This window comes from Mastomys coucha, unplaced genomic scaffold, assembly GCF_008632895.1.
Source record: "Mastomys coucha isolate ucsf_1 unplaced genomic scaffold, UCSF_Mcou_1 pScaffold21, whole genome shotgun sequence".
NCBI lineage: Eukaryota > Metazoa > Chordata > Mammalia > Rodentia > Muridae > Mastomys > Mastomys coucha.
Genome location: NW_022196904.1, coordinates 70186787 through 70199388, shown reverse-complemented (window position 1 = coordinate 70199388; position 12602 = coordinate 70186787). Strand labels below are relative to the sequence as shown.

The 12602-nt window shown below is 44.7% G+C and overlaps 1 long non-coding RNA gene across 2 annotated transcripts; it reads right to left on the bottom strand.

Moving 5' to 3' along the window:
• Window positions 1-8354: 8354 nt before the first annotated feature.
• On the bottom strand, window positions 8355-10461 carry LOC116100602. Of its 2 annotated transcripts, XR_004122667.1 has the most exons (3): window positions 10303-10461; window positions 8832-8956; window positions 8355-8366 (listed from the first exon to the last, which is right to left on the bottom strand). It is a non-coding gene; the product is annotated as an uncharacterized LOC116100602 (long non-coding RNA). The 2 variants fall into 2 exon arrangements; XR_004122668.1 differs by lacking the exon at window positions 8355-8366 and having other exon boundaries at window positions 8691-8956.
• Between the last annotated feature and the right edge of the window lie 2141 nt (window positions 10462-12602).

The window sequence follows — 12602 nt, the reverse complement described above, 5'->3', positions numbered from 1 at the left end:
ATTTGGGGGAGGAAACGGGAAATGACCTTGAATTTTGATCCCCCTGCCTCCAGTACCTGGGATGGGAGAATAGCAGAAGATCAACACCACAACTGAGTTATAGGATACTGAAAATGGAAAACAAGGCTTCATGCATACGAAACAAGCACTCTACCAACTGAGCTGCAACAGCACGGGTGTGGACACACACACACACAGAGATTTGTGTTTTAGGGGATTTTAGTTGGTTGGAAAGTTTCTTTTTTGTTGTTTGTTTTTGTGTTGTGTTGTATTGTGTTGTTAGGGTTTTTGTTTGTTTGTTTGTTTTTTGGTTTTTTGAGACAGCTTCTTGCTATGTAGGTCCTGCTGGCTTGGAGCTTCCAGGGATCCTCCTGCCTCTGCCTCCAGAGCTTAAAGGTGAATATAACACCACTGCAACATGAATTTTTAACGGAGTCTCTACTATGGAACATTAAGGTTCTTAAGTCATGTCAAGATGAGCATCCTTGTCAATAAACCTTCAGGTACTTCCTCAATTATTTCCTTTTGCTTCCCTCTCCTGAGCAGGCACTTTAACAGTAAAATAAAATATACTACTGTGTTTATAGCTAAGGTAGCGAGTGCACTTAGGCAAATAGCTTTGGAAGTCTTCCCACCCACTCTGTTATCACTGGCTTCCCAGCAGTGCAGTCGGGAAATCTACCAGTCTATCATAAGGACGCTGCAAGCACAGCTAAATTGGAGCTCTTGTCAAAGGTCATCTGGCCCTGGAGGCTATGCAAAAAAAAAAAAATAGTGCTTTCAATTTCCCCAGCACCCTGTGAGTGCCAACTGCTGTGGGGGAAACACCCACAGCTCTTGAGAGAATGTACCTTACAGCCCAGCTTCTTTGTCCCCCATCATTGTTTCTCCTGCCTCTTTCCCAACCCTCCTTTTCTTGGGTGAAGAGGGAAATATTTCACATCATTGGAAAAGGGCCCATTAAAAGGGGCTTGGTCTTTACCATTATTGATCTACCCTACCAACATGCTGTCAATACCCACCTTCCCACTATATGACCTCAGGTGTGGGGAGGTTGGAGTTAATAACGTCTCAGTTCACCACACATAATCACCACTGGCTTGACTGCAAACACTCCTTGATTAATGTAGCTGTGGTCATCCGTCACGCTTTCCTTTTCCCTTCCCCCATAGACTACCGGTTTAATATGCTGTTTTAGTTAGGGCTACTATTGCTATGATGAAACACCAGGACCAAAAACAAGCTGGGGAGGAGAGGGTTTATTAAGCTATTCTTCCACATCTTAGTCCATCACTGAAGGAAGTCAGGACAAGAACTGAAACAGGGCAAAAACTGGGAAGTAGGAGCTGATGTAGAGGCCATGGAGGGCTGATGCTTACTGGCTTGCTCCCTATGACTTGCTCAGCCTGCTTTCTTATAGAACCACCAGCCCAGAGATGGCACCACCCACAATGAACTTGGCCCTCCTGCATTAGTCACTAATTAAGAAAATGCCTAGCCGGGACTGTGGAAGTGCAGATCTTTAGTCCCAGCACTTGGGAGGCAGAAGCAGGTGGATTTCTATGAATTCGAGGCCAGCCTGGGCTATAGAGCTAGTTAAAGGCGGCCAAGGCCACACAGAGAAACCCTGTCTCCTGTCTCCTGTCTCCAATAATAAATAAATAAATAAATAAATAAATAAATAAATAAATAAAGCTTGCCTAACAGCCTGATGGTCCGGAGGTGTCTTCTCAATCCTCCTCTTTGATGACTCTAACCTGTTGCCAACTTGTCAAAAAAGTAGCCAGAATACACGCATACTTGCCTTTCTTATTCTATATCCTCACCCCCTCTCTGAGACAGGATTATATTGTATAGCTCTGGCTGGCCTCCATTTCCCTATGTAGACTTCCACAACAGGCCATGCTTTTCTTAAATGTTCCTATAAAATATCTATTGTAGAATTATCCATATCGTTGTTCTTTTATGCATGTACTGTGTATGTATGTACTGAGGACTGTGGGCCATTGGGCAAGCCTCCATCACTGAGCTATAATGCCAACCCTTAGCTATTTTATTTTGAAATAATTAAAGACTCCCAAGAGGTTGCAAAAACAGAACATATTTACCTTGATAAATTTTCCCAATGATGACATTATATTAAATATAGCAGAAGCTGGGCAGTGGCGGCGCATGCCTTTAATCCCAGCACTTGGGAGGCAGAAGCAGGCAAATTTCTGAGTTGAGGCCAGCCTGGTCTACAGAGTGAGTTCCAGGACAGCCAGGGCTACACAGAGAAACCCTGTCTCGAAAAAAAAGAAAAAGAAAAAGAAAAAGAAATAAATATAGCAGAATCAGTCTGGGCATGGTAGCATATACCTTCAATTCCAGCACTCTGAAGGCAGAGGCAGGGGGATCTCTGTGAGTTCAAGACTAGCCTGGTCTACAAAGGGAGTCCAGAACAGCCAAGGCTTGTTACATAGAGAAACCCTGTCTCTTAAAAACAACAACAACAAAAGAAAACCATATCTTAGAGTAAAGAGAATGACTTTGGTTCAATTCAGTAAGACTCTAGATCCTACTGTCAAGTTTTCACCTGTTTTAATGCGTGTGTGTGTGTGTGTGTGTGTGTACATACATATATACACTGGTACATATAAAATAAAAATAACTTATTTTAATGGAAAAAGAAACAAGAAACACAAAGTGAAAGTAACCCTGCAGGCAGTTTCATTTTGCACAAAGGGTGAGCTATGTCCCAAATTGCCCTCTGTCTTACCTCCCTGATTTAGAAGGTAACTGTGCCTCATACCACTGATGGGAACAGTACCTAACAATCAGATGTGATTGGCTAATCAGCTCAAAGGAGAAGGGTGTGGCAGAGCTCTGGAATGTCTAGGAGTTGGGCATAGCATAGAAAGATGGGGAAGGTGAGATATTATTGGCCCTTGACAGATTATCTACCTTCAGTAGAAAAATCCCCACTTCTCATACTTTTGAACAATAATCTTCTGAGGTACATATGTTTCTGATTCTGATTTCTCTTTCCTGCTCCCTCTCTCTTTCTCTCTCTCTTTCTCTCTCTTCTCTCTCTGCCTCTCTCCCCTCTCTTTCCCTCTCTCTCCTTTTCTCTCTCCCCCTTTCTCCTCTCCCCCTCTCTGCTTGCTCATTCTCTCTCAGAGTTGTAACACAGGCTAGCATCAAACTTATTATGTATAGCCTTGAATTGTTTTTTTTTTTTTATGTGCCTTGGTGTTTTGCCTGCATGTATGTCTGTATAACAGTGTCAGATCTTAGAGGTTCAGACAGTTATGAGTTGCCTTATGGGTGCTTGAAATTGAACTTGAAACTGGGTCCTCTGAAGTCAGTGCTCTTAACCTCTGAGCCATCACTCTCCAGCCCCATCCTTGAATTTTGTTGTTGTTTTGTTTTGTTTTTTTTGAGACAGGATTTCTCTTTGTAGCCCTGGCTGTACTGGAACTCACTCTGTAGACCAGGCTGGCCTCGAACTCAGAAATCCACCTGCCTCTGCCTCCCAAGTGCTGGGATTAAAGGCATGTGCCACCACTACTCTGCCATCCCTGAATTCTTGATCCTTGGAATCTTGGTGAATTCTGTGGTGGATCCTTCCCCACCACATAGAGCCACTTGAGTTTTCTCTTTGTGGTGCTGGGGATGAGAACACAGGACGTGAAACGTGTAAGGCTACCACTCTCTGGTCTCTTTCTGTTCACAGTCACTCATTACTTCTCTTGTTGGGTGTGCAGACAGAGCATGACTCGGGAGAGTCCGTCTCTACTTCCCGCATGCAGATTTAGGATGTGTTGTCAAAAGAAACAGTTCTCAACTCAAAAGAATAAAAAACGTGATTTATCCTAGAGCACAGATGAACCACCAGAGAATATACATTTAGGTCTCCCCAAATATGATGTTCCAACATGGAAGTAGTGTCCTGAAATTTTATAGTTTTACAGAACAAAGTCAAGAATCAAGACAACTTAAAATACATTGGTGGATGCATCAGAGAGACGATTATATCAAGATAGGGAGGTGGGGTGGATGTTATCTGATGACAATATTAGCTTTGGGGTTGGGAGAAGCTGGTAGTCTGTTAATAGATTTCTAAAGTCTTTATCTATTAGTTACAGGTTGTTAGTCATGACAAAGAGGTGGGTGCTGAATGGCTGTTCTAAGGGGTCAGGGCTTGCTAATAGCAGCTAAGATAAGGTAAATTAGCCCCTGGGCTACAGCATTCCAAGCTCTCCACAGGACTGCAGTTCTAATTAGTCATTCTCTGGAGACACAGCGCTCTAGGATCTTGTTCACAGAAGGAACTCAGCAGCAAGTACTTTATCCACCAAGCCATCTTGTCAGCTTGATTTTTTCTTTCTTTCTTTTTAAAAAGATTTATTTATTATTGTAAATAAGCACATGGTTGCTGTCTTCATACACAGCAGAGGAGGGTGTCAGATCTCATTAGGGGTGGTTGTGAACCACCATATGGTTGCTGGGACTTGAACTCAGGACCTTCAGAAGAGCAGTCAGTGCTCTTACCCGCTGAGCCGTCTTACCAGCCCATCAGCTTGATTTCTTAAGTCCGAGGTCTTCTTGTTTGTTGGTTTGTTTGCTTGTCTGTTTTGTTTTTCAAGACAGGGCTTCTCGGTGTGGCCCTGGCTGTCCTGGAACTCACTCTGTTACAACAGGCTGGCCTTGACCTCTGCTTCCTGAGTGCTGGAATTAAAGTCCTGCCTACACCACCATCTGGCTCAAGACAGGGTCTTATTATGAAGCTCAGTATGGTCTAGAACTCAGACTGGTCTCAAACTCAGAGCCATCCTCAGGCCTCTGCTTCATGAGTGTTGGAGTCACGAGTTTGAAACACCACACCTAACCATTTGGACAGGTTTATAAATAAATGAGAATTTTCCTTTCCCTGGCTATATGTCTATTTGTCTGGTTAATTGTCATGCTCTTCCCTACAGCTATTCTGTTCCTTGTCCCCACCAGGAAAGCACAGAGATCCAATTCCCAGATCACCTGGACATCCTTGTTATCATTGTTACTTTAATTTTACCCCCAGAGATGTCTCATTATGGTTTCATTTGCATTTCCCCATAACCCTAGCCTTTCATTTGCACATCTACAATCTATCTCCCTCTCTCTCCCTCCCCCCCCCTTTGATGATGATGATGTCAGTTCACGACTTTCACTCCTTTCCTAACTGGATTATTTGCTTTGTCTTTAATTTACATATTTGGCCTTTTGTTATATGACTGGATTCCGGTTTCATTTTTCAGTTTGTTGGGGAGTGTTGTTTGTTGTTGGGACAGAGTCTTCTTGTGTAGCTCAAGCTGGTGACAGACTTGCAGTAATCCTCCTGCCTCAGTCTTTCCAATGCTGGGATTATAGGTATGCATGAGCACACCAAGCCTGTCTCTTAGTTTTGTGTTCTCCAGGGTGGGCACACTACTCTCGGTTCATCTTCTCTGCGGCTTGTGGCTGCTGAGTTTGCACCATTGTATGTGTACACATCTCCCCACCCCCACCCCACCCCTCGACCCCGCATGGAGGAGGCTAGTACACCAATCCTGAAAGTAACTCTACAGAGTAGGTCTTCTTGTCTCTCTGCCTTTTGGTTCCACATGGCAATGTTTGTGAGAGTTAAATTGATAGCCCACCTCTCTCCAAGCTGGGCCCCTACAAGCTGCACCAGTATCTAGTACTGTCCCGTTAATTTTCTCAAAACTAAGCAATATCACTTGGCTTTTCTTATTTCTGTCTCTCTTTTTAATATTTTATGTGTATGAGTACACTGCTCCTGTCTTCAGACACATCAGAAGAGGGCATTCGATCCCATTACAGATGGTTGTGAGCCACCATGTGGTTCCTGGGAATTGAACTCAAGACCTCTGGAAGAGCAGTCAGTGCTCTTAACCGCTGAGCCATCTCTCTAGCTCCTTATTTTTGTCTTAAATGGTATTTTATCAAGAGACAATGAACATATAATTCATGATTTTTTGGGGGTATACTTTTTGATGAGTAATAATAAAGTAAGCACAACCCCACTGAACACAGGAAACAACTCCATTACCACCAGAAATCCTCCTTGTAACTTTGTAGTCGTTTGTCCTTCTGAGTCCACAAGCCCTGATCTAAGAGCTGCCCCTAAGTCTGCCTATTTTAAGATTTCCTCTAAATGGAATCTTGACAGTGTGTACCCCCTTTGAGTCTAGGTCCTTGCTAATATATGTAGATTCTTTTTTGTTTGTGCTGGGAATTGAATTTTTAGGACTTCTGCTTGCTCTGGTCGACCCCTGCTCTCTCCAGTGATCTCTGGTCAAGTCCGTTCGCTCAGTCTCTGCTTGCTCCGGCCCAAAGATTTATTTACTATTATACATAAGTACACTGTAGCTGACTTCGGCCACACCAGAAGACAGTGTCAGATCTCCTTAAGGGTGGTTGTGAGCCACCATGTGGTTGCTGGGATTTGAACTCATGACCTTTGGAAGAACAGTCAGTGTTCTTAACCACTGAGCCATCTTGCCAGCCCATGTGTGATATTTTTAAGAGTCTGTTTCTGCCGGGCGGTGGTGGCGCACGCCTTTAATCCTAGCACTTGGGAGGCGGAGGCAGGCGGATTTCCGAGTTCGAGGCCAGCCTGGTCTACAGAGTGAGTACCAGGACAGCCGGGGCTACAGAGAGAAACCCTGTCTCGAAAAACCAAAAAAAAAAAAAAAAAAAAAGAGTCTGTTTCTTTCTCCCTGTTTCCTTTGCTTGCTGAAGGCACCTGCTGCTGCACACTAAGCTGCTGTGTGGCCATGCCTTCCCTGTCTCGATGGACTCACATCCTCTGAGAAAGTAAGGCACAATAAATCCTTCCTCCTAGTTGCTTCTGCCAGGCATGTCACCACAGCAGTGGGCAAAGAAAACAAATACAGTTTACTCTCTTGTTGGGAAGTAGGAGAAGGACTTAGAGGGCTTAAGAGAATGTGTATTAACCTGAAGATGGAAAATAAGACTGCATGGGCAGACTAACTGTGTGACCCAAGAAAACTCAGTAGTCACCAGTGCCTCATTGCAGCAATTCACACATAGATAGACATGTTCTGGCTCTAGGAGGCCTGGTCGAGGCTGGCACTATGGTTGCTCTTAACTCTGAGGGACCCTCTGATCCTCTTGAGAGGTAGGTGGGTGTTGCCAGGTCCTCTCTGCCATTCCTCAGCTCACCCACAGCTTACCTCAGCTTCATCTGACACCCTAGCTAGTAAACTTATCCTGAAACAAGGTCCTAGCTTCTGCAAAATGACATCACTTCAGGGGTGATGGCTTGTCTCGGGGTCTGTAGTTTACTGCTGGACCTGCCGGCCCTGCTACAACAGTCTGCGAGATACATCCCAGTCCTCTCTTTAGGTGCATGAGAGACTCAGTCCTGAAGGGCAGTGATCTTCAAGGTTGATTTCAGCTCAGCAGAAGGCTGACTCATCCTGCCCAGAGGAACCAGGAAATTCCGTCGGGACAGGATCTGCCAGTGACCCTGACACCATTGCCAGGCTTAGGCCTTCCCAAGGCCAGACCCTCTTCTTTTTAGTAGTCTGTTATTAAGATACCATCCCACAGTAAATAATTTTTGCATGTGGAAGAAAACTAATCCAACAAAATCTGGGGATCAACAGTAATAGAAAGCTTGCTCAGCATTGGTGAGGGGGAGCCCTGGTAGGATCCTTGCATCTCACAGAAGTTTAATAGATAGGTAGGTAGGTAGGTAGGTAGGGAGAGAGAGAGAGAGAGAGAGAGAGAGAGAGAGAGGGAGGGAGAGAGAGACCCGCCAAGTATAGTGGTTCGTGCTTATAGTCCCAGCATTTTAGGGTCAGAGACAGTAGGATTGTCATGACTTTGAGGCCAATATGAGTGACATAATTAGTTCCTAGGCCACAGAATGAGATCATGTCTCAAAAACAACATCCATCCCCAAAATCGAGCCAAGTGTGGTGGCACATACCTGTAACCTCAGCAGTGGGACTGCCCCAAGGGAGGAACTAGTGGCTACTTAATCGTCTTCTGTCACACCTTTAGTCTGTGTTTGTGTGGTTGATTCTCTATTTTCAATGTGGGACATATATACTTACAAGCCCACCAAACCTTTGAAATAAGGAAGTATACTGTGTTCATTAATCTTCCCATTGCAGTAGCGGCATACCAGACAGAAACAAATAAAGGCAGGAAGGGTTGATTTGGCTCACAGTCTAAGGGGATGTGGATCCATTGTGTCAGGGATGCTGTATCTGGAACAGCTTGGAGTATGACTGACAAGATAATAATAGTAATATGACCTTCCGAATCACAGGCTCTTCTTGGCCAGGCATAGGTCCCACTCCTATGAAATGAGTCTTCATTAAAAACAAAATAAAAAAAAAAAAACCAGTTGGTTACTCTAAAACATTTGTGCCACTATTGTATTATATTGTATAAATGTATAATCTTGTCAGATTGGTCATTGTTGGTGTTTGCTGGGTTCATGGCTGGACAATGCCATTGGTGGTTGGTGACTTTTTCTCCCCAGAAACCTTCACATCACCTTCTGGTACTATGAAAGCCAACCGTTGGGGAGAAAGCTTCCAGGTCAGTACCAGCTTGATCGTTCCATGTCTTACGACCAAAGTGTGTGGTACCTGCACAGTAGGCTGCACCAAGTTCTGGTGGGCAAGCAAGAGCAGTGGCAAGAGTCTGTATTGATTTAGGAACCAGGCTAAACCCTCGAAGGCCCATCCACAGTGGCCCGTGTCTAGCAGTTAGGGACCATTTGGTGCCATGTCCCAAAGGTTTCATAACCACCCCCCCCGCCACTGCAGCACCTGTTGGGCTTAGATGTCACAAATATGTAAGCTTGAGCAGAGACCTCCAGTTCTGAGAAATCACGCTGGTTGTTGTGTTGTTTATTACCAGACAGTGGAAGCTTCCTGGACCATAACGTAGGACTCTGGATCAAAAAACAAAACAAAACAAAACAAAACAAAAACAAAAACAGAATAAACACAAGAAGTCTGTGTCTGTCCAGAGGTGGCAAAGATATTCTTCAATGTTTTCTAGCACACCAGTGCACATCATGGTTTTCTGGACATATATCCGTCTCAATTCTGCATGAGTTTTATTTTTCCAAATGCTATTCAACTTTATCTTCTTCCTTGGAGTGACCAGGTAGTAGATTCCAATGATTCTCAAACTTAAAGAGTTATCAGAAAGATGGCTTAAGTAACATTTCCTGGCCACATTAGTCATTTCCTTTCCTCACTGTACTCAGTTGAGATTCACTCTCCTACAGCCCTGGCTACCTCAGTTTCTGCCCTGCCCCACATGGCCCTGTCACCCTTGCTTGGCAAATACTAAGCAAATCCCCAGCCGGTACCACAGATCAGCCTGTGTCCACAGACCGGGTTGCTGTCTTCTTCACGTCTCTGGCCACTTCTTTCTCACTTTCTGGGTACCTTGCCTGTTTTCTTTCTTTTTCACTTTTCTTTCTTTCCTTCCTTCTTTCTTTCTTCCTTTCATTCTTTCTCTCTTTCTTTCTTTTTTTGTTTTGTTTTGTTTTGTTTTGTTTTGAAACAGGGTTTCTCTGTGTAGCCCTGGCTGTCCTGGAACTCACTCTGTAGACCAGGCTGGCCTTGAACTCAGAAATCCACCTGCCTCTGCTCCCAAGTGCTGGGATTAAAGGCATGTGCCACCACCACTCGGTTTTAATAAGTTTTAATAAGTTGACTTGATCAATTATTAAAACAAAACAAATCAAATGGAGCCAACCAACCATGAAGGCCAGACACATGCCTTTGCTCCTAGCACTGCAGAGGCAGAGGAGACAAAGGCAGAGGAGGCAGATAAGGAGGAGGCAGAGGAGGCAGAGGCAGAGGAAGCAAAGGAGGCAGAAGCAGGCAGATCTCAGTTTGAGGCCAGTCTGAGCTACATAGTGGTTTCCAGTTCAGCCAGGGCTACACAGAGAAACCTCGTCTCAAAAACAACAACAACAAAAAAAAACCACCACAAACAAATAGTAGCAGTAAGCCTTTACTCCAGGAGGCAGAGACAGGCGGATCTCTGTGAGGTAGAGGCCACCTTGAGCTATAAGGCAAAGTCCACCTAGCCTGGGCTACATAGTGAGAACATACACAGATAAGAACAGAATGCTAAGCCCATGCAGCCTGCCTTCACAAACACTAGTGCGCAGAGGCAGGAATCGAAGCTTAGGTTGTCCTTCATCTATAAGTCAGCAGACAGAAAGACAGCAAATTAATACCTGGAAAACCAAGCAACCAACAGCAATGTTTCCCCTACCTTGCCCACCCTGTTTTCCATCTCATGTCCAGCCAGTAGGCTTTAAGGGGTCGGGGAGGGAACAAAGAAAGTCAATCACTTCAGAGTTGACTCTTGCCTCTGCTCGGGTGAACCTCTCTTCTTAGCCCTTGATTCTCTGGGTGCCTAGACTCAGGCCCCTCCTCCCCTGCTTTCTGAAATATCAACCTGTTTTATTTTTGCTTAAAACATGTGCATGCTTAGCTAGACAGTCTTTTGAAATGAAGCCATGATTAGTCCAGCACTTATGAGTCTAGTTACTATCTGGCAGTATCAACTTCCAGGAATACCTGGGCTGGGTGGGGGTTGACTCAGAATAAACAAGCCGTTGACTGCGTGTAACTGTTAAGCTATTAATCACCATAAATACCAATTCCTTTCTGTACTGTGCAAAATAAGTGTGCCCTTATAAAATAGGATATCGAAGAACCTCCAACTGTTTTTACTATACCCAGGCAAAACCAATAAAACAGCTGGGCATACTGGCTCAGTCCTTTAATCCCAGTACTCAGAAGGTAGAGGCAGGTGGATCTCTGAGTTCAAGGCCAGCCTGGGCTACATAGCAAGTTCCAGCATAGCCTGGGCTACATAATGAGATCCTGTCTCCAAACAACAACAAAAATTAATAAATAAAGCATGAGCTAAAAGAAATCTTTTCTCCCATGAAATGCTTTCTCTCAGGCACTGGTCACAACAACAAAAAGCTGCCCGACACACTTCTCTTCGGGCACACTGATTTATATCACAGGAGAAAAAAAAATAAAGCTGGATAGCACATTCAAACGGATGTGGTCACAGACCACCACCTCTTCTGGCTATCTATTTTCTCCCCTAAGCTATCTACTCCTTTCTCTCCATTACCTAGAGAGCCGGATGTGAATGTCCAATCTCCACTGGGTTGTTGAGCACTTGTTTTTTTGTTTGTTTTGTTTTGTTTTTTTACAATGCAATGTTTCCACGTATGGAATAAATTTGTCTTTTGTCTAATGTCAGATTTCTTCTGCTTTCATTTACTCCTGCTTTCCTTCCTTGCTTTCTTCTTTGTTTTTCAAGACAGGGTTTCTCTGTGTAGCCCTGGATCTCTTAGAATTCACTCTGTAGGCCAGGCTGGCCTCCAACTCATAGAGATCTTCGTGCCTCTGCCTCTTGAGTGCTAAGATTAATAGTGTGCGGTACCACCATCCAGCCTGCGTCTGCTTTTGAATGCTGAGAATATAGTGTGCAGTTACCCGCCTCCCCCCACACCAAAAAGTTAAGTGTAGATGTGGAATGTGGACACTGTAGGCTTAGGGTGAGGTTTGAACTGACTTCAGGTCTAGGCCCCTGTACAGATCTCTGTCTTCCTGCAGCAAAGCTGTGGGCACCCCAGGAAAACACTCCAGTACCTTCAACTCCAGGATTGCTATTTATTTCCCTTTTTAACACTAGATTGTAGTCAAAAGGCCAAGAAGTGATTATATCATTTAAAAAATGATTTTGATCTTTTGGAGTCAAGGTCTTGTGACGTCCCGAAGCTGGCCTCAAGCTCACGGTGGTCTTCCTGTTTCAACCTCCCAAGTACTGCAATGAAGGGTGTACACTACCACACAGGGCTCTCTCCAGACATCTCATCAGCCAGGAAACCTCTGTGCGCAGCACACTCAGACCCTAGGGTATATCATAACTCCTTCTGCTGAGGGCTTCTCCCTTCAACACATTACCCAGGAAGGAGCCGTTCCTCACATTTCATATCAGTTCTTCCTGCACTCTCTCCTCAGCTCCCTCTGGCCTGGTCCCCACTGGCTGCCAAAGCTCCAAGTTCTGTTCCTGCCTGTGTGTGGCTCAGAATGTTGTAAACGCTCCAGTCACTTAACCCTTCTGACCAGCTCTGAGAACCAGAGCCCTTGGGCATAGCAAGCATGCTCCCCCAGAGCTGTGCCCACCCTGTGCCTCTTTGAATCTGTGGGTCATATGACTTAATTTAAAGCTCAGTCAAGGAACCTACAAGGATAAGGGGGAGCCACCTTTGCTCCCCTGCATGCTATCATCGGCTGTTGTGTCTGTGGTTATTCTACTCCAGTTCGCTCACCCATACAATGAGCACTCCAGGAAGGCACCAGCCTTATCTATCCGAGTTTGCTCAACACTAGCCCTCGACGCCATGGAATCTGGGAGGTGCCCAGTAAATCTTTGTAAGATGCAATTCAGGACACTGTGGCAAAAGGTGAATGGTTTCAAGGTCAGCCTGGATAACACACCAAGAACTATGCCTGTCTCAGGTTGAAACAACAACAAAACATCCA